The sequence below is a fragment of the Macaca nemestrina genome, chromosome 1 (assembly GCF_043159975.1).
Source record: "Macaca nemestrina isolate mMacNem1 chromosome 1, mMacNem.hap1, whole genome shotgun sequence".
In the NCBI taxonomy this organism is placed as follows: Eukaryota; Metazoa; Chordata; class Mammalia; order Primates; family Cercopithecidae; genus Macaca; species Macaca nemestrina.
The window spans coordinates 151,045,179-151,071,290 of NC_092125.1; the positions used below are offsets into that span (position 1 = coordinate 151,045,179).

Below are 26,112 nucleotides of genomic sequence, written 5' to 3' on the forward strand. Positions count from 1 at the left end.
ACTTAATACCTAGGTGATGGGTTGATCTGTGCTGCAAACCACCATGGCACATGTTTACCTATGTAACAGACCTGCACATCTTACACATGTACCCTGGAACTTAAAATAAAAGTTGAAGAAAAAAAATAAAAGAAATGCATAATTAAACTTCTCTGAAAAAGAAAGAAATTAATCTCTTTATTATTTGGACTATATATTGAATATTAATGTTTATTATAAAGTCAAAATTTAATACATTTAATATAAACATAAAAGTTCTAATAATTTCATATAATTAAACTTACTGTTAATTGAGAGGCATTTATAGTAGAATCTTTGCATTTTTTCAGAAAAAAAACCATCTGTATATAAATGCTGTTTTATAGTTAAAGTAAGATGAAGCTAAAACACAAGAAGGCCATAACATATTTTAAAGATAAAAATTGTACTTATCTTCAATTGGTTCAGATTGCCTGGCAATTTGGAAGAAAGTTTGTTGACTTCTATTTAAATAAAATAAAAATGTAATGTGTCTAGTTAAGGCCCATGTTTATCCTGTAGATGAATTCAGAAATAAAAATATCTTGGAGTCCTCCAATTAATGTGAATATCTGTACCCATGCAAAGCTTTCCAGCAGTAGGTAATTTCACCTCACAATTACTCTAAACAAAAATTGTGGGGCAGTTGAGTAACTAAATTTAAAAAAAATTTCCAGAAGTTATTGGGGTACAGAAGGTATTTGGTTACATGAGTCAGTTCTTTAGTGGTGATTTGTGAGATTCTGGTGTACCCATCACCCAAGCAGTATACACTGCACCATACTTGTAGTCTTTTATCTCTCACCCCCCTCCCACTCTTGCCCCCAAGTCCCCAGTGTCCACTGTAGCATTCTTATGCCTTTGAGTCCTCATAGCTTAGCTCCCACATATCAGTGAGAACATGGAATGTTTGGTTGTCCATTCCTGAGTTACTTCACTTAGAATAATAGTCTCCAATCTTATCCAGGGTGCTGCAAATGCTGTTAATGTGATATATATATTATATACAAATATATGATATATATATATATGATACCTATATATCACAGTTTCTTTATCCACTCAATTGATGGGTATTTGGGTTGGTTCCACGATTTTGCAATTGTGAATTGTGCTACTATAAACATGCTTATGCGAGTATCTTTTTCGTATAACGATTTCTTTTCCTCTGGGTAGATACCCAGTAGTGGGAGTGCTGGATCAAATGATAGTTCTACTTTTAGTTCTTTAAAAAATGCATTTCATGCAAATGGACACCAAAAGTGAGCAGGAGTAACTATTCTTATATCAGACAAACCAAACATTAAAGCAACAACAATTAAAAGAGACAAAGAGGACATTACATAATGGTAAAAGGTCTTGTCCAACAGGAAAATATCACAATCCTAAACATGAATGTACCTAACACTGGAGCTCCCAAATTTATAAAACAATTACTAATACACCTAAGAAATGAGATAGCAGCACAATGATAGTGGGGAACTTCAATACTCTACTGACAGCACTAGACAGTTCATCAAGACAGAAGTCAACAAAGAAACAATGGATTTAAACTATACCCTGGAACAGACTTAACATATATACAGAACATTTAATTCCTACCTGCTAAGGAAAACCAGAAGCCCTTTCAGTTTCGTTTGTTTGTTTTTTGAGACAGGGTCTCACTCTGTCGCCAGGCTGTAGTGCAGTGGTGCAATCTCGATTCACTGCAAACTCCGCCTCCTGGGTTCAAGTGATTCCCCTGACTGAGCCTCCCGAGTAGCTGAGATTACAGGCGCGTGACACCACGCCCGGCTAATTTTTTTATAGTTTTAGTAAAGACGAGGTTTCAACATGTTAGCCAGGATGGTCTTGATCTTCTGACCTTGGGATCTGCCCGCCTCGGCCTCCCAAAGTGCTGAGATTATAGGCAAGAGTCACCACACCTGGCCTAGAAGCCCTTTCTTACATTGAAAAATGATTGGATTTGTGGATCATATTCTCTTCCATAAATTTGGAGAACACATTTATTTACTGAGAATATCAGTTTTCAACTTTGGAAATTGGGTCAATCAAAGCTGATTATTTCTAGCTTAGAATGATGACTTTTAATAACTTAGCAGAATAAATGAACACTTACAATCAAACTGTGTTCAACGGTTTGCCTTTCCAACTAGGACCATCCTAGCTGAATCGCTTTCTACTTATACATGGGACCTTTTGCATTTTAAGTCTTCCCTGCTTCTTCTAAAAAATACAGCCAGGATTCATGCCACAGAATACAGCTTTTTTTCTTCTCCTAGAATTCCACCTTAATCAACTAAGAAGAATTTGATTTCTGAGTTTATTAAAATAACAGTCGCCACTGGTCCAGATATGATGTAACCTCACAAAATGACCATTCAAGTGATAACTTCAATATAATGGCCTTTCAAATTACCCATTTTGGATGCTATAACTTTTTACACACATACACACAGAATAAACATGTTATAAAAACTGATGACTTGACATTTGAGGTCAAAGACACATTCACCAATTTACCAGAAAGAGCAATTTTCAGTTAAAGGAAAATATATTTGAATAATGTATTATCTTTGGATGAACTCATATTATATTGCCTAGTCTATTTTATGGTTAGTTACTGTGTGTGTGCTGTTTTAATGTTTCAAAGTTTTATCATACACAGTCTTATTTTTAGTTTCACCTAAAAATATTTATCTGTGCTACGATTTTATTTTGAAGCACATAACTATGGGCCCCATAAAGTTGAAATAATTGTGGCTGAAGATACTGCTGAAAAAAGAAAAAATATAATTAACCATCACTATGTTGTATGAATGGAAGGAATGTACTTTCAAATTTTGTTATTATTTGTTTTAATTGTTCAATTGACATGTTTTCTATCTGTAAAAATTGGGTATTTTGTGCCTAATTATGGTGTATGGTGAATACACCATAATTTTCCTCATTAAATGAGTAATTTTTAAAGAATGTACTGGTGGGCAGGACTCTGGCTTATGCCTGCAAACCCAGAACTTTGGGAGGGTGAGGGGGGAGAATCACTTGAGGCCAGGAGTTGGAGACCAACCTGGTGAAGATAGTGAGACCTCATCTCTACAGAATTTTTTTTAATTAAAAAAAAATTTTAGTGGCCTTTTATTGAGGGACAGAGTTTTCAAAAACTTAAAGATGTTAAGTGAGGGAATTACACACACACACACACACACACACACACACATACACATTTATATAAAATCCTGGTTATTCATAACAGTGATAAAAAGCTTCCTGGACATGATCGCTTTTGTGATGTTTAGAATAGAATAAAATGAAATATATACACACATACTTCCTATATGATATAAAATATATTATTTTTATTACATTTACACACTTAGAACAACATCTAGTGACTTTCACATAGCTGTAACTCACAAGCTGGTTAAAGATTCAGAAATTTGGTGCTCAATGTTCTTTTCTTTGTCTTCCAACCAGTGAAAATTTTAATTTGAGGAAAGCTAAGTCACCTCTTTCATCTGGCTTCTTTAACTATAAAATGAAGATGACGATAAATGCCACTCATTTCATTCCATACTTCATAGCAATGTTAAAAGAATTAATAAGATAATATAAAGTAGTTCTAACTCCTTAGAGATACTGTGCTGCATAAATCAAAGGTACTATTATAGTATTACTTCAGTAATATAAGAGGTGATAGCAGAAGAATAGCATTTATATATAGAAGGTTTCCATATGTAAATAGGCTAGATAATATAAATCTTACAGTCAGTTTAGATGGTTGACATTATTGAGATAATTAATTCTTTTAAAATATTCTAAGAGGGAAAGAAATTCAAAAGTTAATGATTGCACATGCCCAGAATTCTCTCTTAAGCTATGTTTCCTTAGTGCAATGGCTCTATTAGAAAGCCATACCATGGCTTTACTCCATATCATATAAGATACATATACACAATAAATTCAATGAGTTAAACTAATTTTAAACTATGTTAATTCAATTTAGTTTAATTAGGAGTTTTGTCAAACATCTAAATAAACCAATACTGTAGAACAACACAGAAAAAAAAATGTTCAGTCACATACATTATGTTGTACATCAAGAATAAGTGAAATGGTTAAAACTAAACTGGGGCAAGTCATCAAGTTTTTTTTATTTTTATTTTGCTGTACAATACTACATTAAAAAAACATTTGAAAGAAATGCTAAGAAATCCACAGATGTAGTTGTGTAATGTAAGAAAAGCAGCATTTTTTCATTGGATACAACAAATACCAACATGTTTTCAAAATGCAGTGACTAAATAAAATCAGAATGGTTTTAAGAAATTCTTAGTATATCATATGAAGTAACCAGATTAAGGAAGGCAAATTCAAATAAAATAAAAATAAAGGCAGAAAAACTACTATAAAGTAATATAAGGATAATGAGATTGTGTTGATGGTTGATGAACATCTCCATATCGATTTGAAAATCTGTAGAGACTTGATAGGAGTAATAGCCATTACAAATGATTGGTTCCTTCACAATATTAAGGAATATTAAGTTCAGATAAAGATATGGTTTTCACTGGAACTCAGTCAATTATCAGCATCACTAAATCAGATATGGGCAAATTCAAAACTATTAAATATAACACAGATCCTGTGTAATAACATCTTACTATTATTGAAATTCAACCAATTATCTTTGTAAAGAAGGAAGTGATTTTCAGAAGTTCTTTGAAGTAAATACAGGGAAGCAATTAAGTGATGCAAAATTACCTGGTCAAATAAGTAAAATAAAGGATGAAGAGACAGTTGTAACTGTAAAACTTAAAACAGAAAACAAATAGACAGCATTGCCCTGAGTAAGACTGAGTAGTTGCCCACAAATTATCCCATTGATAGTGTCTCAGTGACATCACCATATGCCTAGGTCACCTCCTCAATCCTTCAGACTTAGAAGTCTTTTTATTCCTCTTCAGTATACTACGAATGGGTAAACCTCTCAAAGACAGGTCCATATTACTGAAGCTTGTAAGACTGACATATAAAGCTAGAATTACATTTTCATGATTTTCCAATGACATACACAACCGTCAAGGGAACTGGCACTTACATTCTCCAGCCACTACTAGTTTTCTCCCTGTAATCGCCCTATGTGGGCACATAAATTGTTTACCAAAAAAGCAATCTGAATCTCTGCAGTAGACCATGTCAGAGAAAACTGTGGTACAGACAAAAAGAGGTGAACATATTTCACATGGTGCCTGGTGACAAAAACGCCAGCACTTGCTGGGGAGTTTGGGTATAGATGAGGGGAAGAGATGAATCAAGGAAGTTGAAGAAGCCAAGTCAACACCATAGAGACTACTTCCTAGAAATTCGACTATTGAAGGGGACAGAGAAATAATGCTGCCAGAAAGGTGCCAGAAAAACACAGAAGTTTGTTTTATTTGGCAGTATAGATTGTTATATCATGTATATCATAAATTATATGATAGCCATCATGTTATATCATAGATAACACCTGGGAAACTACAACTGAGGGCTTGTAATGAGTATCCACTGTGGCAACAGAACCAACGACTCTACGGTTAACTTTCCAACAATATAACAGCTAGAATCCTGACCCGGTCACTTCTCACCAGCTTGCCACAGCACTCCCTTATTCTTCTATATCTAGGAGACGTCTCATATTTCAGGCAGACAGTCCATACTGCTACTGTTAGTACTGTTGATGACTGCACCCCTACCTCTAGCCATTGGGTCTCATCCTCACTGCCTCCAGTACAACTGGCTTGCCCAGGTGGCTTCAGTTGTTGCATTGTAGTCTGGGCCTACACTACGGCAGTTTTTTTTGGGAAAACTCATTCCTCATGTATCAGTGATGAACCAATTCTCTCCCTCTTCTAGGGACATTAATGCGGACATTCCCTTCACTTCGTAACAAGTGAAGACTGTTCACTTACAACTGGCTTGTTGACTTCGCTTGGAACAACTATGAATTCAGAAATCCATGTGATCCAGCCTCAGAGCAGAATTACTATCAAATACATTCAGCTCCATTAACCACTTTTTTTCAAAGTGTTTTAATGGTATTTGACACACTACAAAGGGGAAAGCTAGCCCATAACCATACTTTTAAAATACTAATGTTTCTCTCCATCCATATCCAACACAGTTATAGAAGATCAGTTTCTTCTCTACTGTAAATTTCCAAAACAAATTCTGATAAAATTCCTCTCACAGTTTTTATCCATATTTAGAATCTTTTATTCCCACTTCTGGCCTCCCTTTTCTTGATTTTGCATCTTGGAGGTGCCACAGGTGGAACTTCCTTGAGCAGATCACAGACAGGCTGTAAAGAATCACTTGTTAATTTTGATCTCCCCATACCTTAACAGCCAGAGAAAGTGTGACTTCTTTTTTTCACCCAATCCCTTATTGCATGGGGAAAATTCCTTAATCACATTAGTATCCATGTTTGATGTTTTTGCTAAAGAAGAGTATTAACTTATTCTCCTCCCATAGAGGAAATCTGAGGAAACAAAATATGAGAATAGATGTAAAAATAGATATGACTTGGGAGAGGAAAATGGAGGAAAGAGAGGCACTGTTATTTATACTATACGCTTTACTACTATGATAATTCTACTGTTAATAAATGAGGATGGTGAGGAATCTGATATGCTTTATAAAATGCATCACTTCTCTGTTAGCATGCACAGTCCTTCTTATCCTAAAGAAAAGAAGACCAAGATAAAAGAAAATATTAACAAGAGATTTATGAAATGAAGCAGGTGAAAAACAAGTACTTATGAGGGAAACAAGGAAAAACAGTTCCTTGGAAAAAATTTTAAATTGTTGGGCAGACTTGTAAGTGAAAAATACAAGATTAGACCGGATGCTAAGGGAGCTGAAACCTATCAGACATTTGGGAGGAAATTTACAGATCATAAACAAAAAAATCAACTCCCTGCTATGACTGCAACTCAGAAAACAGTCTCCAAGGGCCCCGAGGATGCCTCTTTTATTCTACTGTAAAATAATTCTTATGATTGGAAGACTGGAAAGTGCTCCACTAAGACTAGAGAATAGTAACTACAGGACTGACAACAATTTCTGAGCGTCTCATAAAAGTAAGTAATTTTTTGGAAAGGAGAGAAAAGTATTGGAATGTTATACATCAGTGGAAATGGGCAAATGGAAGATGAGCATATTAAATTGCTAACTTATTGTTTCAAATGAAACACTTTGGGGCCCTAATTCCTGGAATCCCATGCAAATGCTATAGAGAGAGAGGCAGAGAACTGAGTTTTCCATAGTTTCTCATTGTACAGAGCAGAGATTTTCTAGTTGTAGTAGGAAGCTTGTAAAAACTACAGACTTTAGGGAACTAGCCCCAGAAATTCTGATTCAGAAAGTGTAGGATGGAGTATGGGAATCTGAATTTTTAACAAGCATCCCACACGGTCTTAATGCAGGCATCCCATGAGCCACATTTTGAGACACTACTCTAAAAAAATCAAGTCTGAATTTTTTAGTAGGGGATTCAACACCTGCAACATTCCAAGTATTAATTATCTTTTCCATCCTGCCTCTCAATATATCCCTCCACAGCCTTTCTCTCCAGCCATCCAGCCTACTGACCATCAATCATTCTACGCCTTCAGGCTGGCTCACCTGTTGGACTCAGCTTAAAAGATTTCCCCCATTCCAATGCATCAAGATTCTACTTAAAGGATGTCTTCCACATTTTAACATTTTCTCTATTTAATTACACTATCTTTCATTTAAAGATATATTCTACACTTTGAATTTTGAAATATTTTGTTGTTATTTACTACTTCATCTTGCCTTAACTTGATCTTGTATTATAGATCATAGCGAGTTGGCTCTGTATCTACTTCTTCTAGTGGTTTTTAAGCTCTTTGAGAAAAACACATACAAACATTTCAAAAAATATTTGTTTGGTTGAATTAATACTGCATTTATACATGGTTCACATTTGGCACCTCAAAATCTTCCCATTATTATAACCAAGGAAGGAAACAAAATCTTAGTTAGCATAAGTCAAATTTGAATGTCTGATCAAAAATAATCTCGAAGTTCCCAAAATGATATTTAATTGCTTAAACCTCTGAGTAGACTCTGTGTTGTACTCTGCTCATCCAGAAAGGTGAGAGGTCCATGGAGAATTATTTCCCTGTGCTCGGCTCTTAGTGAATTCCCTAGGCTGAAGAGAGCTGCCTTGTCCAAAAGGGTCACATTCTCTTTATTGGGTTACCTGCATCAAATGACTGACCTACAGGAGGAAATAAAGGCCTAGCCCTCGTCCCCTAATGCACAACAGCTCTGAAGGTTCATTGCACCTTTAGATCTCCCTTCAGGTAGGGCAGCTGAATTTCCCATTGAGGCTTCATCATGGCCTGACTTCTCCCTCTGCTCACACCTGCATCCCTCTCCTCTCTTCTACAGGCTTCTTAATAGTACTCACTAATGCAATTTTTGCACACTAACTTCTTTCTCAGCGACTGGTTCCCGGAGAACCCAAATTGTACCACTGCTTAAAAGCTTATATCTGCTGTCTTTGTGCCTAGAATCCTCTTCACTCTTACATAACTAGCATGAACATTATGAGAAAAAAAAATCAACAAATGTTTCTTTGGTGTCAGCTCTGCACCCACTTTTTTTTGTTTGGTTTTTTTTTTTTTTTTACAGAACTCTCTCTGTTGCCCAGGTTGGAGTGCAGTGGCATGATTTCAGCTCACTGCAACCTCCGTTCCCTGGGTTCAAGCAATTCTCACACCTCAGCCTCCTGAGTACCTGAGATTACAGGTGTGCACCACAACACCTGGCTAATTTTTTGTATTTTTGGTAGAGAAAGGGTTTCACTATGTTGGCCAGGCTGGTCTTAAACTCCTGACCTCAAGTGATCCATGCGCCTCGGCCTCCCAAAGTGCTGGGATTACAGCCGTGAGCCACCAGGCGCAGCCTGCGCCCATTCTTATATGTACATTCCTCATGTTAATCTTTCAAACATCCCAAACTTGGAGGTGCCACTGGCATATCCTTGCCTTCAGAGCTCAGTCCCAGTGTTGAACCCTTGGCCCCTCTCCCTGACTACCCTATCAGAAACACTGCCCTCTCCACTTCCCCAACAGGGTTTCCTTATTGCCTCAGTCTGGTTTATGCTGCTATAACAGAATACCTGGGACTAGGTAATTTATAATAAATGGACATTTATTTTCTTACCATTCTGGAGCCTGGAAAGTCCACGATTAAGGTGCCAGCATCTGGCAAAGACATCCTTGCAATGTCGTCGCATGGTGAGTAGCAGAAGGGCAAGAGTACAAACCCACTCTCTCAAGCTCTTTCTATGATGACATTAATCTATTCATTAGGGCAGAGCCCCCATGACCCAAACACCTCCCAACAGGCCCCACCTCCTAACACTGTCTCATTGGGGATCAAGTTTCCAACACATGAATTTTGGGAGACACATTCACACCATAGCATATATTTTGCTTTTATTTTAATTTATAGCATCTATGACTACCTGAAATTATTTGTCTTGTTTATTTGCAGACTTAAGGTTTGTCTCTAGTAGAATGCAAGCTATAGAAAGGCAAGGAATTTGTCTTGTTCACTGTTTTAGCACCAGTGCCTGCAACAGACACTGTGAGATTCTCAAAATTTAACAGTTGAATAAGAAAATCTTAATATTCAATGGATGAAATATTTTTATAAATAGATCGCTTGCATATAAACTACATTTTTAGAATCTGTTTTCTCAAGACATCACTTACTTCTCCGTATGAAATAATTTAAAGTGACTAATACCTAAGTTGGGCTAAAGCAAGGACTGTGTTTGAGTTTCACACAGAAGTTCTGCAAGCAGAAAGCTGACAAATTCTCAGAAAGAAGAAAATGAGAGAAAGTTCATTCTGATAAGTGAAATCATCTCTAGCCAAATTAGCAACTTTGCAACAAATGGTGAGGGAAGAGTGTGATGGATAACAATATACTATAATTTAGGACATTTAACAGTGTACTATGACACTACATTCTTGAGGGGGAGCTTTTTGAAAAATCAGTGCGAAGACTCCCACTGTTGAGGCTGCAGCTGTTCTGTGGAGTGGCAGAGAGATGTTCACCAGAATTTTGAACTCTGTCTAACAAGCCCCTCCAAGCTTGTGAACTCCCTGCCGTTTGCCTGTTAGCCTCCTGTCTGGCAGAAAGACTGTGGCCGCTGTGCTGACATTCATCACTGAGAGTTCTGGCCCGGTGCTGCCACTCCCAGGCCGACTTACTCACTCAATATCAGCATGTCAGAGCACTAGACAGAAGTTGTCTCTGGGGTGGCCAGCAGTTGAGGGGAGGAAGCCAGGCTATCAGGAAAGGCGATTTTCCTCCCAGTATGATCCCGTTCTAGCTTAAAACCATAGAAAGCATTTCAAGGTGGTCTCCCAAATAACCCTTGCAAAAGAACGGATTTAAAAGTCTCAGTATGATAGAAAAAGAGGAGAAAGCTATTTGGGTCTTGCATTATCAGTGAATGCGATATTTTCTTGAAAGAAAGTGGAGAACGGAGAAATAATCACTTCCAAGATATGTAGATGCCCACTGGCAAAATTATTCTTAAGTTTAGATTTAATACAGTAACACACCATGCAACTAAAATACAAAGGAGAGGATATCTTTAAATGTCACTCCTTAAGTTGGGGAAAAATTAAAGTGAGTGGAAAATATCTCTCACAAAACCATACAAAAACCTCCAAAGGTAGTCAGGTGAGTTACAGCAAGAAAGAGAAAAGAGTCAGCTAGGGTTCTATACCCAGTCTTACGCTTACATTTCTCAAGTTAATTTTCCAAATCTGCCTTGGAGGAATGTATTGTCTTAGCATCCATATGTGGAAACTGAGGATCAGAGAAGTCAGGTGGGTCAGCGTAAGGTATGAAAAGCCCCGGATGACGGAGCGGTGCGGGCCTTAGCAGTCCACTTTCTACTGGCTTTGCCCTTTAACACACTAAGCGTCCATGCCCAGTCTTCTCTCTGCCTCTGAAAAACAATGAGTCATTCTGTATATTTACAATTTTTCAATCCAAAACTTCATATATTTGGAATATTATTTTCTCTTCCTTCTTTATGTTCTACTTGCCATTCATGCCTTAGGGCGTGTCGGTTTAAATGTTTCTTCCTCAGGGAGGCCTTTCCTGACACCCCTTGGGACTAAAGATCAGCACTCCCTACCTGGCACTGGTACATTTAGGGAAAAAGAATAAATATATTTTCACTTATATGTATAAATGTGTATGTGTGTGCATATATATATGTGTGCGTGTATATATGTGTGTGTGTATATATATTTTATTTAGTAAAAGCATTTCCCATGCAGTATTCTGAACATATTTACACTAAAAATCATTTGTTAACAATTGTGATTTCAGGTGTTACTGGACATTCTGAAATTTGTCAGGCAACCCTTGCCTCCATCCCCCAGAATTGTGTCTATCTTAGGTCTCTTTATAGTTGCTCGTCCTTGAAATCATTACTCATATTTAAATTATAAATTATTTGTGGAATTATTTTGTTTAATGTATATCTTCCTCACTAAACAGTGTCTCAGTGCTCATCCTTGTAATTTTGATAGCTGGAACAGTGCCTGACTAATAGTAAGTGCTCAGCAAGTCTGTCCTGAATAAATGGTGACATAAAGCCACGATCAAAACGCCAGTATATGTGCCAAAGTCCATGGTTTTTTTTCACCCCTCCAGATGGTGATATATGAAAGGTAGATATTTGTCACAACATGTAACATAGACATTTATAAACATTGAAAAGCCAATTCCGTTGATCACAGTGATGAAAAAGGAAAATATTACTAGGTCAAAATCTCTTTTCTAATTTTGATGATGTTAATTGCTCATTCTTCATCCCAGATATTTTCATAGTAAAATTGCTGAAACTGTCAACATTCTATTTTATTTGATAGAGACTTAAATATTGGTCCCTGCAGGATCTGGACATGGCAATTCCCTTTAATGGAATGCAGTCTTGATGCTGAAACTATGGCACACAGTGTTGTTATTGGTTCTGTTCATGTACAAGAATTTCTAAGCCATGCAAGGATGATTTATAGATCCTATGTCCTTGCCAAAGGCTTAACATTTCCAAATAGACTTTTGCACAATGAGGTGTAAAGTTCATGGGCTGCTGTTGCAATGAGCTTTACATAAGCAACCTCCAGAAACTGATTCAATAGCCAGCTCTAAACCTTTGGATAGCCAAGACCCACTGTGCTGCTGTCAACTTTGGTTAAGCTGGTTGTATTCTTTTAGTAGAGCAAAGCAGAGAATACTCTGGATAAACATGCTTGATATTTTCTTCTGAAAAATTTTACGACAGTAATGTTCTTTTTAAAGTTTTAGTAAAGCATCATTTATACACGACAAATTGCACATATTTAATGCAATATTTTGATGAGCTTAGAGCCATGTACCACAATGAAGGTACTAAATATATTCACCACATCCAAAACTGTCCTCTTGTTTTTTGTTTGTATTTTGTGTTGGGGACAGAGGCAATAAGAACACTTAACATAAGATCTATCCTTTTAACATATTTTGAAGTGCACAATAATGTATCCTTTAATATAAGGATAATAGTATATTTATAGCTATTCAAAAGAGAAAGTACATCTCTTATGGTGAAACCACTATTTGAAGACAGATTAGTCACATACAAATATCTAGTCCACCAATATTGTCACCAAGAAAATTCCCAGACTTTTCTTGTGTATGTATAAAAATGAGTAGCTTCATATATCATGGTTCCTGGCATAATAACCTTTGGTGCCTCCTTGATAACTATTGGACTTCCCTTGTTTGTGGAAATTCCCCCAAGGTCTCATGTTCTTCAACTCTTACGTTATTTTCTCTGTAAACTTCAACTGCACCACTTCTGTAAGAAAACTGATTCTAAAACCCAGGCTAATTTCAGCTGGAAGTAGTGCTGAGGATCCAAGACTGAAGGTCTGCAGATCAAAAGATGCCCCACTTCCTGCTTTGCTCTGAGCAATTATTCATATGCAGTATGTTTACTTCTCCCCATCACACAAACAACAAAAGTAATATTTGTTCTATTTACTTCTCGCTCCTTTTTGGGAAAATGAAATGAGTTAATAAGCGTGAAAGCGTATTTAAGAAAGTTGAAAGCGCTAGACAGCCATATGATACTTACAATTCTTTCTGAACATGATGCTAACTTGTATTATAAGACCTCTATTTAGAAAGACAAGAACAAATATAAATCTATGCATTCCAAGACAAGCAAACCAATAGAACTTTAAAAGTCATTTATTCTTTTTGAAAAGATAAACCTATTTGGAGGTTACATATTATATGATTTGTTTTCAAATCTGAAACAATCATCCATAACATTGCCTCTGGCCATAATTAGTATTAGAAACATAAGTCATTTATCAAATACATGCTGGCTAAATTATTAAGAATATTTCAGAAGATATTGCATCCAAAACTTTTCCACTTAAAGAACAAAGTAAAAGTCGGGCTTGTAAAATATAGAGAGATAGGGTGTAGTTAAATTCAGTTTTTCTTAAGCTTATAGCAAAGTCTCTACTGATAATTTTACCCTTATTATCTTCAATCTTGATATAATAATGGAGTTTGAGAAGAACACATATAATCTCATGTATGCAGTTGAAGAGACTGAGGATCAAGGGGGTAAAACCTACTTTCTAGCAGATCAGCGATCCCAACCTAAGTTTCTCTGGCTAATCCCTTATTCATGCTTCACTGTATTTGGGTGTTGGAATATCTTCAGAGTTCAATAAAGATTATAGTCAATATTTACAAATTACTCCAGATATGTTGAATTAAATAAACTAACTGGAATATCGAATAAGCACAATAAGGATTGAAAATTAAATGAAGAAAGTATATTGTGTTGTGGGGTAAAAGTAGGGGGATTTGGTTTGAGAGTTAAGAAGGGAAAGTGGTGTTATGTGATACTTTTTAATTAGATTGTTTAATTAAATTGAATTAACATTTAATAAAAATCCTCATGTAACACTGAGTTATAGCCATAGAAATATTCATAGGATATCTATATATACACACTCACAAACACTTCCCATATATGTGTGTGTGTGTGTGATCCATTGATTTGCTCAGCAACTATTAATTGATCCCTTATTATATTCCACCCAAGCATTGGGTATGCCTTTGAGCATATATAAATGAAAGATACAGCATTTCTCAAGGGGCCTGTAGTCAAGTGGAATGATTGAAGTATGCATCAATTAACATAAAATCCAATTTCTGAGTAGTTCTTTGAAAATTATTGATACTTTTGCAGAACATTATACAGGAAGAACAAGCTCAGGGCTTTCAAAAGTTAAAATATTAGAATAAGACATACATACTAAACTACATTATAAAGCACTAACTGAAATATGGATTACTTACAGTTTCTTTGGAAAAATGTATGCAAGGGAGATGTGAAAAAAATCATTTCTACTGCATCTTTTAGTCTCAAGAAATCAGAACTAATGTTAAGATGTCTTATTTCTTTTTAAAGCTAGAGTTTTTAAAACGTTAGCACCAGGTACTTTTCATGAGTTAAAAATGATTAACAATGATATAAAAGCCAATATGACATGAAAAGAAGCTAATGGAAAATTGACATTTTTAGAAGAAAATATATTTCTTCTATCCAATGTCATCACTTGGTCTCATTTTAAAAAGTTTAGTCATATTATCTGAAGCCATGAATTCTTTACTTTTTTAAAAATATAAATTCAACAACGTGTTCATTACTTTTTCACACAAAATATTAAATTAAATTACTCCTCTCAAAGACTGGACAAATTCAGCTCATAAAGTTATGTCTATGTACTAGTGTTGCCAATTTTATCACTTACTTTCATTTGTTTGAATTAAAAATGTTTTAAAAGTTGTATCTTAGTTTCAAATAACATTTGAACCAGATAGTTATGCTTGTCTTTTAAAGTAAAACCAGTCAAGATGAGACTTATGTTACAAGTGATTTACCAATAAATATCAAAAAATACATTTTTTCTAACAAGAAAAGGCAGAAATTATAGCAAGTGACATTTTTTTCCTCTCTGTATTTTCTACAGAAGACATCTGCTGTTAACAAATTCATAATATCTACTCAGTCGTTTTTGTTTGAAAGAAAGGAAAACGCCCACTATTTTACTGAAAGATTCTTGATTATTATTAACAACTTCTAATTTACTCTAATTGTTTTCTCCCTTCATTCCACTGATTTCTCCTTTAGATGCTGGTAATGGCTGTCCTTTCCTTGAAATATTTTTATCAATGGTTTTCAGAGCAGCCACCAGTTTTACTCTCTCTAAAATTTCTTATACTTTTATTTCCTCTTAGTATCTTTTGATTGTGCACATTCTGTAAGATTCAGCCATAATATCTTGCTTTTCTTTCCTTCACATACATCTCTACCCAACACAGAGGTGTATGTCACATACCTTCTCTATCCAGAAAAGAGGAGAGCTCTTTTCTCCTCAGGGTTCTGACTTTTATGTTTATACTAATAAGTAGAACTAAGATTGTCACTTCTGCTTTCTAGGCTCATTTCTAGGTTCATGTTTCAAATACCTTTGAGATATTTACACTTGAAAATCCCACCCAAATCTCAAACTCAATATGTCCACGTTGAACTTATTATCTATATATCCAAATCAACTCTACTTCCCTACTGTTCTACCTTTGTCAGAGAAACCATACTTAAATTATTAGAGTTCTACATCTTGAACCTTCTTTGGTTATTTTCTGGATCAGATAATGTCCCAATTCCAGAAGTTCTATATTGAATTTTTATTTTAATAAATCTTACACAATTTTTAAAAAGAAGTCAAATTTAAAGAAGATATTAGCCGGTAATCAATTAGCTAAGAGAAAAACAATTTCCAATTTAACTGGTTAAAAGGACTCTGCTGTGTATTCTCAATGATAAAATAAAAGTGTCTTCATTGCCTTGAGATTTCAGAAACAGAAATTATAAGCATCAGAGGAAGCAGAAAAATTTTTAAAAACATTTTGAATCACTGTCTCTTAAATAAATGTTAAAAATTTAACATGAATTTAAGACTGTAGGTTTTCTTTATTCTTTCAGCTATCTAATCGTTTCCAATCCTTTTAGACTCCCATTGAACAAACCCTACTTCTGAAAGTGCTGGAGATTTTAAGGAACAATATATATTTTCTATTATTCTGTATGGAATAATAATATATTAGCCAGAAACCATAACTACAAATAAGAGAGTGTTCTCTGTGAAAATTCATGTAGTGAACTAACATCAGCTCCAAATTAAACCAGCTAGATTCCAGAAAAGTGTGTTACAGATGGTAGTAACATAAGGTTTATAAAAACACAAAATGCAGTATTTTTAACAAACATGCTTGCTTCCAATTTTTTTAAATAAATAAGTTTTGTATGGCTTAGTGTTTCTCCACCAAAGTTTGTTTCAGCACACAGCTTTTCCTCTTCAGGCATCTCCCAAACCTAGAATTAAGTATCTGAAATGTACACTGTAGAACCACCAAGATTTCTGTAATCGTTACAGCTTCTAGTATAACTCTAATGTGTAACCTTTCCTGAAGTATTTTTTTCCCAAAATTCTTATTAGTCCTTTACCACTTCTATGTATTCTCTTAACAGCTCATTTGGTGGGAGAGAGGGATGTTGTTCAATAGCATCACAGCTGGTTTTCTCTAGTTGGTAACTACCTGCATATTACACTGGATTACACTTTTATTGCAAATACAACAAATAGCCTTGAGCCACTCTGCTGTTTCAAGGATTTTAAAAAGTTCTCCCTCATCAAGTACTGACTTTTCGCAACTTTTGCCACCAGGTGCAAATTGTATTTCAATTGCATGCTGATCTCCAGGAGAGGTTTGTTTATGCAGTCATTCTCCAGGGACACTGGATGTACAATGCTTTTTGTTCAAGAGTAGCTGATGCTTTGTAGACCTTTATGGAGACTTACAAGTCAATAGCTGGCTCTAGGGACTCACAAAAATCATGTAGTCCTCTATGAAAAGTGGAGCTGATATTATACCACACTCAATGGGAAACTGAAGGTGTGCAATAGAAGAGAAGTCACCCAGACTAGAGTTGGATGGTAGTCTATGAAAAATAAGATCCTCCTTTTCAAGACGTTCTTATCCTGCTCGAGCCCCAGTCTTAATCACACAATTATCACAGTGTAAGTAAACACAAAAGCCTATCTTTTAAGTCTTCTATCTGTCTTTAGATTTTAAGAATAAAAGACCTTTCATAATATGTATTTTCATTGTCATAAGTTTTAACAAAGTCCCTATTCTCTTCGGGTAATGATAAAAATGAAAATGAAACGCAAACATCCTATACTGAAGCTACTTTGGAAATGAATAAGAACAAGCAGTGACAGTTGTGAGATCTTACAAAGTTTTGAACTCATTTTTTTTTAAGACAGTGCCTCATTCTGTCGCCCAGGCTGGAGTGTAGCGGCATGAAAACAGCTCACTGCAGCCTCTACTTTCCGGGATCACACTCAGGTGATCCTCCCACCTCAGCCTCCCAAGTAGCTGGGACCACAGGCAGATGCCACCATGCCTGACTATTTTTCTATTTTTTTGTAGAGTTGGGGTTTCCCCATCTTGTTGAGGCTGGTCTCAAATTCCTGGGCTCAAACCATCTGCCTGCCTTGGCTTCCCAAAGTGCTGGGCTTATAGGCATGAGCCACTGCGCCTGGCCCAATGTATTTTAAAAATACTAAAATACACATATTTAATAAAGTTTGTAGAACTAGACCACTCTATGCTAAAAAGACTGTCATATTTAAAACGTTCTCCCAGAAGTGTATATAAATTTGGAGGGCATTCTAATCCCAAGCTCCATGTCTATGCTCATTGTTGGGAAATTTTGAAAAACAAAACAAAAATAATAAATTCTAAAAATTAAAACTTATTCTACATCAATTCAACATACCTGATGTTTTTGAGTACTCATTCTAGTCCAGGCATTCTGCTAGGCATTGGGATACTACGTGAATAGGACAGCTCCTGCCCTTGAACTAGCTCCTGCCCTTGAGTTTGGTGAGAGAGAGAGAAAGAGGGATGTGAATACGTCATTCCAACAGAATATGGTGACTGCTAATATAGAAGGAAGCCCAGGATAGTCAAACCTTGGTTTTAAGACAAGTTTCTTTTAGAAGATGGTGTCTAGATGGCAATTTCATGTGATTCAACGTAACAGATTTTTTTGGCCTAAGGAAGGAGAATGGATTTTAAGAAGGTAAGAGTAGCAGAGAGAAGGTAGAAGACGCTTGCAGTAACATATGGGTTAGAGACTGGGATAGTGGGATGGAAACACCCAGAAAGGAAGGCCACATTTAGATGATTGCAGAATGAGTCCGTTTCTCTCTGTCACAGTTTCCCATCTTTCTCAGCTTTCACAGTTGATTATATGTCATTATCTCCTTGCTCACTCATACAGACTTTGCTAAGTATTTGTAGGAATTCAAATGAAATCTTTCAAAGTTCACCTTGACTCTGTATTTTGAGTGGCTTTTTTTTCTGAGTTTACTAAAAAACAGTTTGACCCTGTATTTCTAGCCACTGTTGGCTCAGGCGTCGTTTTCTAAGGTAAAGATTTTAGGAATCTCGATGTGACTATGTTGCTTTGGGAACAGAGTAGAAAGAAATAAACTCAAACTGTGATTTTACTTTACTGTGGTTATCTGAAGAATGGCTTATTATTTGAAATTGCTTTCCTACGTATCAATTAGCACACAAAAGAATTTGAAATAACTGAGATATTCACATAAAGAAGTATACTATAAATTTCTGCAACATCTTTGATACAGGCAAATTAAGAGAATTTGAACCTAACCAGGGCTTTAGAATGACAACTATTTTATCTATTTTATTAAAGACCACCAGGAGAACTAATAATTGAAATGTTATTTGTAACAGCCTCTGTTTTGGATCTAAATCTCATAAACTTTGTATTACTAGCATTGACCATTAATTTGCACTGCATCAATTGAATTTCTAGCAGCTTGGCAATAGAATTAAACTACCCCTAGGCAGGACTTATAAATAGACAATTATGTACACTTCATGTACATAATTGATGTTCCGTATGTGATAGCAAAATATTATATTATTGATTTAGAACTAACATACTTCATTCTGAATGATCACCTCTGATTAATGTAAGTTTGTTTTATCTTCATCTTCCTAATTTTTTATAATCTCTGACATTACTGAGCATTATCAATATAAGATAATTTCCACACTAATTGTAAAGAGTGCAGCATTTGAAAACTGAAAATGAATAGCTACCATTATCCCCACTTATATACCCTAGGCACCTCTAGAGGGAATGGGGTATGGGAAGCTAAGAAACTTTCATCTTCTCTATAACTTTGTGCAATGTAAACCCCCTTTACTAGCATTAAAGTTCTTTCAAAAAGGGGAGAATTTTGATTTGGGAGTAGTAATCGAACATATTAAAGACAATGGGAGTTCTAAAGTAAATGTCTGAATGCTCTGGGGTAATCCAATTAAAGCAACAAATGTTTATTGAACATCCACTGTTACTTGGACACTATTTTAGGTCAAGATAATGTTTCTAATTCTATGGGTCTCACATTGTAATAAAATTGAGAATACATAAATAAGTAATTACTTATTAGTTACAGTGATAAATTATGTATACATAATGAATCAGTAAAATGTGTGGTAAATGTCTGCAAGTGATATTTTACACAGAATGGTCAGAGATGGCATCCCTGTGCAAGGTGACATTTGGACTCCTTGACTAATGAGAATGAGTAAGCCATAGAAAGATCTGGGAGAAGAGGGGTTTGTTGTAGAGAACAGCAAATGAGCCAGTTCCAAGGCCTTGGATTGAGAATGGGCTTGGATGCTATAAGGACAAAAAAGAAAGGCTATGTATTTGAAGTTTTGTGAGCATCTTGAAGAATGAATGGAGATTATGTCTAAAGAGTTGGAAAGCTCAAATTCAATATGACTCTACTGGCAAAAAGAAGGTGATTAGATTTGGAATTTTCCATATGCAATCCAACAGCAAATTTTCTATTTCCTCCGTCTTCAAAATATATCCAGAATCTGACCACTTCTTGTAGATTCTACCACTGTAGTCCTGTTCAAGTAATCATAGCTTTTCATCTGAAATTTTATAATAATCTCATAAATTACACCCCTTCTTCCATCCTTGCACTCTGTTCTTAACATATCATCCAGTGATCCTCTTAAAACAAAACCATTGGCCGGGTGTGGTGGCTCACACCTGTAATCCCAGCACTTTGGGAGGCCAAGGTGGGTGGATCATGAGGTCAGGAGATTGAGACCATTCTGACTAACATGGTGAAACCCCATCTCTACTAAAAATACCAAAAATTAGCCAGGTGTTGTGGCATGCACCTGTAGTCCCAGTTACTCAGGAGGTTGAGGCAGGAGAATCACTTGGACCCGGGAGTCGGAGGTTGCAGTGAGCCGAGATCTCACCACTGCACACCAGCCTGGGTGACAGAGTGAGACTCCGTCGCAAAAACAAAACAAAACAAACAAACAAACAAAAAACACATCTATATGGCCCATGAACTGTACTTTTCAGTAAATCAGAAAAAGATATTCACTATGGGCAGATGTGTTTGAAAAAGGAGCCCCATCTGGACAGAAGAATCAGAAAAATTACCTTCGTGGGATTTCAACCCCTTTCATCACTTCTGCCATGCTTCTATGCAGTGCACCAAGCATACATCTGCAGAAGACGACTAGCCAGATAGTCCCTACACTCCTTTCCTGTTTTATATTGTTCCATAGTTCTTAGCTTCCAAAATATGACTTGACTAATGTTTTCATTGCCTTACTTCACCTTCTGCTCCTACTAGAACGTCAGTTCCACGAAGGCATAAATTTTAGTTGTTTTATTGACTTCTTCGGCAACTCCCAGTGTAATCCTGGCACATAACAGGTTCTCAATAAATATTAGGTAAGTGAATGATGAACATGACTGTAGCATTTTAACCACTCTGGTTGCTACTGGAGAATGGATCTTAAAGCACCAACTATTGATAACAGGAAAATTATTCAGGAAGCAATACAGGAATCTGAGAGATGGTCATTTGCATCAGGGTGATGGCAAGATAAATGGGAAGAAATAGAGATATGGAGGCCAATGAAGGAATGGAAATGGACTTGGAATCTATTTTCACTGGTAAAGTGGACAATATTTGTTGACAGTTTGTATACGGAAAAACGGAAAAGGGGAGAGTCAAGGATAATTTGTATGTATTTGATTTGAGTAACTAGGTGGATGAAGATGCAATTTACTTTATTAAGAAATGAAAAAAAAGGGATTTGAGTGCAGATGAATGTAGTGGCATGGAAAGCAGAACATATATCACTTACTGATTATTTTTATTTTCCTCTTATTCTTCTACTACTTCTCCTCCTCCTTCTTTGTAATAAACCAAACATACACAAATAAATAAACCTTTACGCTCTGTTTTTTTTTTGTTCTTTTGGGTTTATGCTCAGAAAAACCTTTCTTACTCTGAAGTAGTTATTTATATATATTTTTAGTTATTTTAAGATTTCATGTTTTTATATTCAAATTGTCGAATTATTTGGAATTTATTTGGACATGTAACATTGAGTCCTAACTTAATTTTTCCCAAACATTTAACCAATTATCTCAGAAACTTTTGTTCATTTATTGAATTACTGTTTTATCCCACACTTGGAATTTTTCTTTTTTCATATACCATCTTTTTATATATGCTTGAATATGTTTCTGGGACTTCTTTTTGTTCTGTTAGTGTGGCTATTCTTTCCAAAATATCATGACATTTTTATTAATGGAGTTATATCTTCCTCATTTTTCTTATTTTCAAAGTTGAATTGTTTCTTCTTAATCATTTATTCTCTCTAATAAATCCTCCTAGGATTCTGATCCATTTTATACATCCCAATCAAATTATCTCAATTAAATAATGTGGTCTCTACTTCTCTTTCAAGTTCCCTCTTCTTCTTCTCTCAAGTTTTCTCAATGGTCCGGTCATAAAGGGCTATGTGGGGTTTTTATCTTTTTGCCTTAAACTTGCTATTTATCCTCTTAAAATACTTTTCTCTCTGCCTAGGGAACCTCTTATTCCTTCTTCCAGACTCAAATTAGGGGCCAGTGCCCCTAGTTTAGTGGCTCCATTACTGATGCTTTTATGGTAGTGTAGACATCTCACTGTATTATAATTTCTCATTCTTGTGTCTTTGTCCTTCACTAAACTGTATCTTCAGTTTTTGTCCATGTTTGTATCTCCAGTACCTCTCACATTTTTAGTCATTTTGTAACTGTTGAAAACCTATTTGTTTATTGAATTAATGAATAAATGTGTGAAGATTGCTGTTTTGGCATCCACCAATCTTCACTTTTCCAGACTAAAAACTGCTGGTCACTTTAAATAGTTTTAATGTGACACTTCACAATTCTGGCAATTCCAATGTGTAACTATTTCTTAAGTGACCTAACTGATAAAATGTCAAAATGGAATATGCAACTCCAAATATTAACTAAGCCCTAGAAAAGCACAATTGGCCTTTATTTTCTTGGAGTAGACATTATACTACTGTTAAATACAGCTTTAAAATTGTCTTAGCTTTTTAAATAGATATGTCATGCTATGGGTTCGTATGAAGTTTGTAGTCAACTGAACCCACAGGAATTTTTCATTGAATTATTGTTTACTATGCCCATCCATCCTTATTTAAACACCATTAAAATGCAAAACTTTACTATATGTGGGTTCAAATTTACCTTTTTTATTCATTCTAGACTATAGAGATATTTATAAATTATGATTTAATCACCAAACATAATATGTAGTCTACTAAATCTGCAAATTTGCTAATCATGTTTTCTCTTTTTTGACTCCAACCAGTCACAATAATTTTGGATATCCCAGAGTCCTGTGACACAGGACTGGAGATCTCTGCATTTCAATGATATTCCCTCAAACTATCTTTTTCCACAGGATGTATAGGTTTTATGAGAGACTTTGCTAAAAACCTTGCTGAAACCTATAACATCCTCTTCATCTATCTCCTTAGTAATCAGTCTTAAAATCCTTTTTGAGACTTGGCTTAATAGAGAATAGAAATGACAAATCCCAGATCTGAATGGTATTTTCGATACATTTTATCATAGTAAAAACTGTAGTAAGAAATAACTCTGGCACTATGTCCATGTAATTTTTTGTTTCTGCCCTTTCCATTCTGCTTGCTTAATCTGCAGGATGGCTTTACTTGTGATAGTAAAATGGCTACAGCAGTTTAGGCTTCTGAAATCCACACTATTCAGAAAGATAGCATTTCCCAGTGCCAAATTCCTGGACAAAGTATTGGACTTTAGGCTGATTGAACCACCCTATCCTATTCTTCTATACTAGGGAAAGTCATGCCACAGCTGTTCAGGCTTGAGTTATCTGAACCAATCAACATCCATGCACATGAGACTGCATTAGTGGATTGGGTCAATTCTTGTCAAAATCCATTGTTCCTACATGGTATAAGTGGAATATAGTGGAAGTTGAGAAAGGATTAGCAATGTCTCCAGCAGACACTGGCAAGATAAAGGCAAACCCGTAAGAAGGATATGAGAAGTTAGTTTTGAGACAGTTGTAGGTTTCTGGCTGGGGTAATTCATCAGGGCATTATATATATGGTCATACATTGGAATTTACAAAGTTGAAAATATATTCTTATATGAGACAATAGAAAGAACATTCCAAGAAAAAGAAATGATATTGGGTCATTTTCAACTTTTATTGGCCAGTAGCAAACATCTTTGTTTCAGTTTCTTGAGGCAGTCCTATTTTTATAGTTTGTGGGAGAAATGTATTGAGAAAGGGCGGATCTGTGACCATGTTTTCTTTTCTTTTACCATAAAAGCCCTCAGGGGCTGTGTGTTTGTCTGAGCAAGCTGTCAGCCAATTAGAGTTTACTGCTAGGGAAAAAGCTGAGAAAGTTAATCCGCTCCTTCAAGGCATAGTTAGAAAGGAAATATCAATCTTAAGTAGTGCATGTTATTTCATCAACTGAGAACCAAGAGAGAGACTAGTTAGGCAGATAGAGGAGAGGACAATTTTAATGGGCTCATTTAAAGAAGAAAACCACAGCATACCCAGAAGAAGTCATTTTTTCTCTTGGCCTAGAATTGAGGGAAGGGAAAAGCATTAATGAGTTGATACTGACATTTAAAGCCCCCTTCTTCCGCATTGTTTCACTGATAAGAACTGTTATAATTTAAAGATCATTGCACTAGAAATCAGGAGCTCTGTATCCTCATCCAATGCTAATGGCCTTTCACAAGTCCCTTACCTTCTCTAGCTTTCTGAGTCCTCCTATGTAAAAGAAGGGTAATGATGACTGCTTTGAATTCCTTAAAGCAGTAATGAAGTTTCTGTTGAGAAATAAAATCTCCTTGTGCAACATAATAATGCATTTATTCACTATCTAGTCAATTTGATGTCATTCACTTCCGGGTCTCAGTCTTTAACCTAAGAAGCCATCACAAATTACTTGGTTATGTGTTTTCCAGGGTCTTTATAAGGTCCTTTGGAACAAAATATAAAAGCTTAAATACAACAGAAGTGTCATTTAAAGGATGAATTTTATATATTTATATATATATATATTTATGTGTATATATATATATATGTGAATAGATATACTTCTGAAATCTAATTTGGTTTGTCTAGAATGAAAACAGAGCACCTACGTTTTTAAAAATGTCTCCTTAGATTATTCTGATTTTCAGATTTAGTAACTATTGATCTCATCTAACTCTTGTATCTGGAAAATAAGAAAATTGGCTTTAATTTGAAAAAACTGAGTAAATTCTCACCAACTAACCAATTATCTGGAAGCATTAATCCATAAAAGATGCTAAGAAGTTATGTGGGCGCTAAAATATTATTGAAAATCTTAACAAATGAAAAAAATTCTATGAAAACTTTTCTTTGGGTTGTAGTAGGGATATAAAAAAAATTAGCACTAAATTGCCTGTAATGCTTAGGAGTGGGGAAAGGAAAAGATGAAGACCACCAAGTGGTGTTAGTAACTACTCAGGACGTCTAAACTTTCCATTACGGAGACTAGTCTCCTTATTTCAAAGAAGACTGGCAGATCTGCACACTGGGCAGTCACAACAGTGATTCTCCCTCTCTTCAGTTACCCCTGAGCAGAACTTAGTTGCTCCTGTAAATAAATGGAACCAGAGATTTCTAGAGGATTAATTGGAAAGGGCTGCCCAGCATGCCCTCTTGTCTCTGCCCAGCCTTGTAAAGTGACTTCCCAAAAGCTGTGCAACTAATCTGGGGCAGATTTGAGACTACACTCTGTCTTTCTCCTCAAGTCCAGTCTTATTTCAGCACCTCACACCATCTCACATCCATTGATTTTTAAAAAGACCTTAACAATGTTGCTTTCAGTTAATGAATGGCTAAGGCCTCACAGTAACAGATTTTGACTCTTTCCATTAGCTTTTAGTAAAGCTGTCCATGTGGGTTTGTACCTTTGGGGCAATGTATGTGCTGTTAGAGCCCTGTACTCAGGGCTGCTTAGCCTAGAGCTACGTCAGCCTCATGGAGCTGCAGAGCAAAACCAGAGGAAAGTCAAGAAAAGAGGAAAAGAAAAAAAAAATCCATATTCTAGTGAAAAGTATTAACAGGCTACATCCTAAAAATTATGTGTGTGTGTGTGTATTCATGTCTGTGCAGTTGTATGTTTATGACTATAGAATGATTGTAGTCATTTACTACTAATCACTTAGCTTTTATAAAGTTGAACATAATAAAAGTAACATGATTCCTTGAACTCTTAAAATTATATACAGATATTTTCTACTTTAAGAAATTTGAGAAATAAAACTTTAGGGTTATAGGCCATAAGTCAAAGGATGATTATGTACATTTCGAAGTTAAAATTCTCGCTTTAAATGGCACTTCTTCTGTTGTATTTAAGCTTTCATGT

At 35.6% G+C, this 26,112-nt stretch overlaps 1 long non-coding RNA gene across 4 annotated transcripts in view; it reads left to right on the plus strand.

Annotated features, from left to right (window-relative positions):
* Positions 1 to 7,796, plus strand: part of LOC105482728 (uncharacterized) — a 65,414-nt gene extending 57,618 nt beyond the window's left edge. For 3 of the 4 annotated variants that reach the window (XR_011619433.1, XR_011619437.1, XR_987816.2), the window contains 2 exons: positions 5,917 to 7,142; positions 7,624 to 7,796. This is a non-coding gene — a long non-coding RNA (uncharacterized lncRNA). The remainder of the gene's footprint in view (positions 1 to 5,916; positions 7,143 to 7,623) is intronic. The other variant, XR_987818.2, reaches the window with a different exon arrangement.
* The last annotated feature ends 18,316 nt before the right edge of the window (positions 7,797 to 26,112 follow it).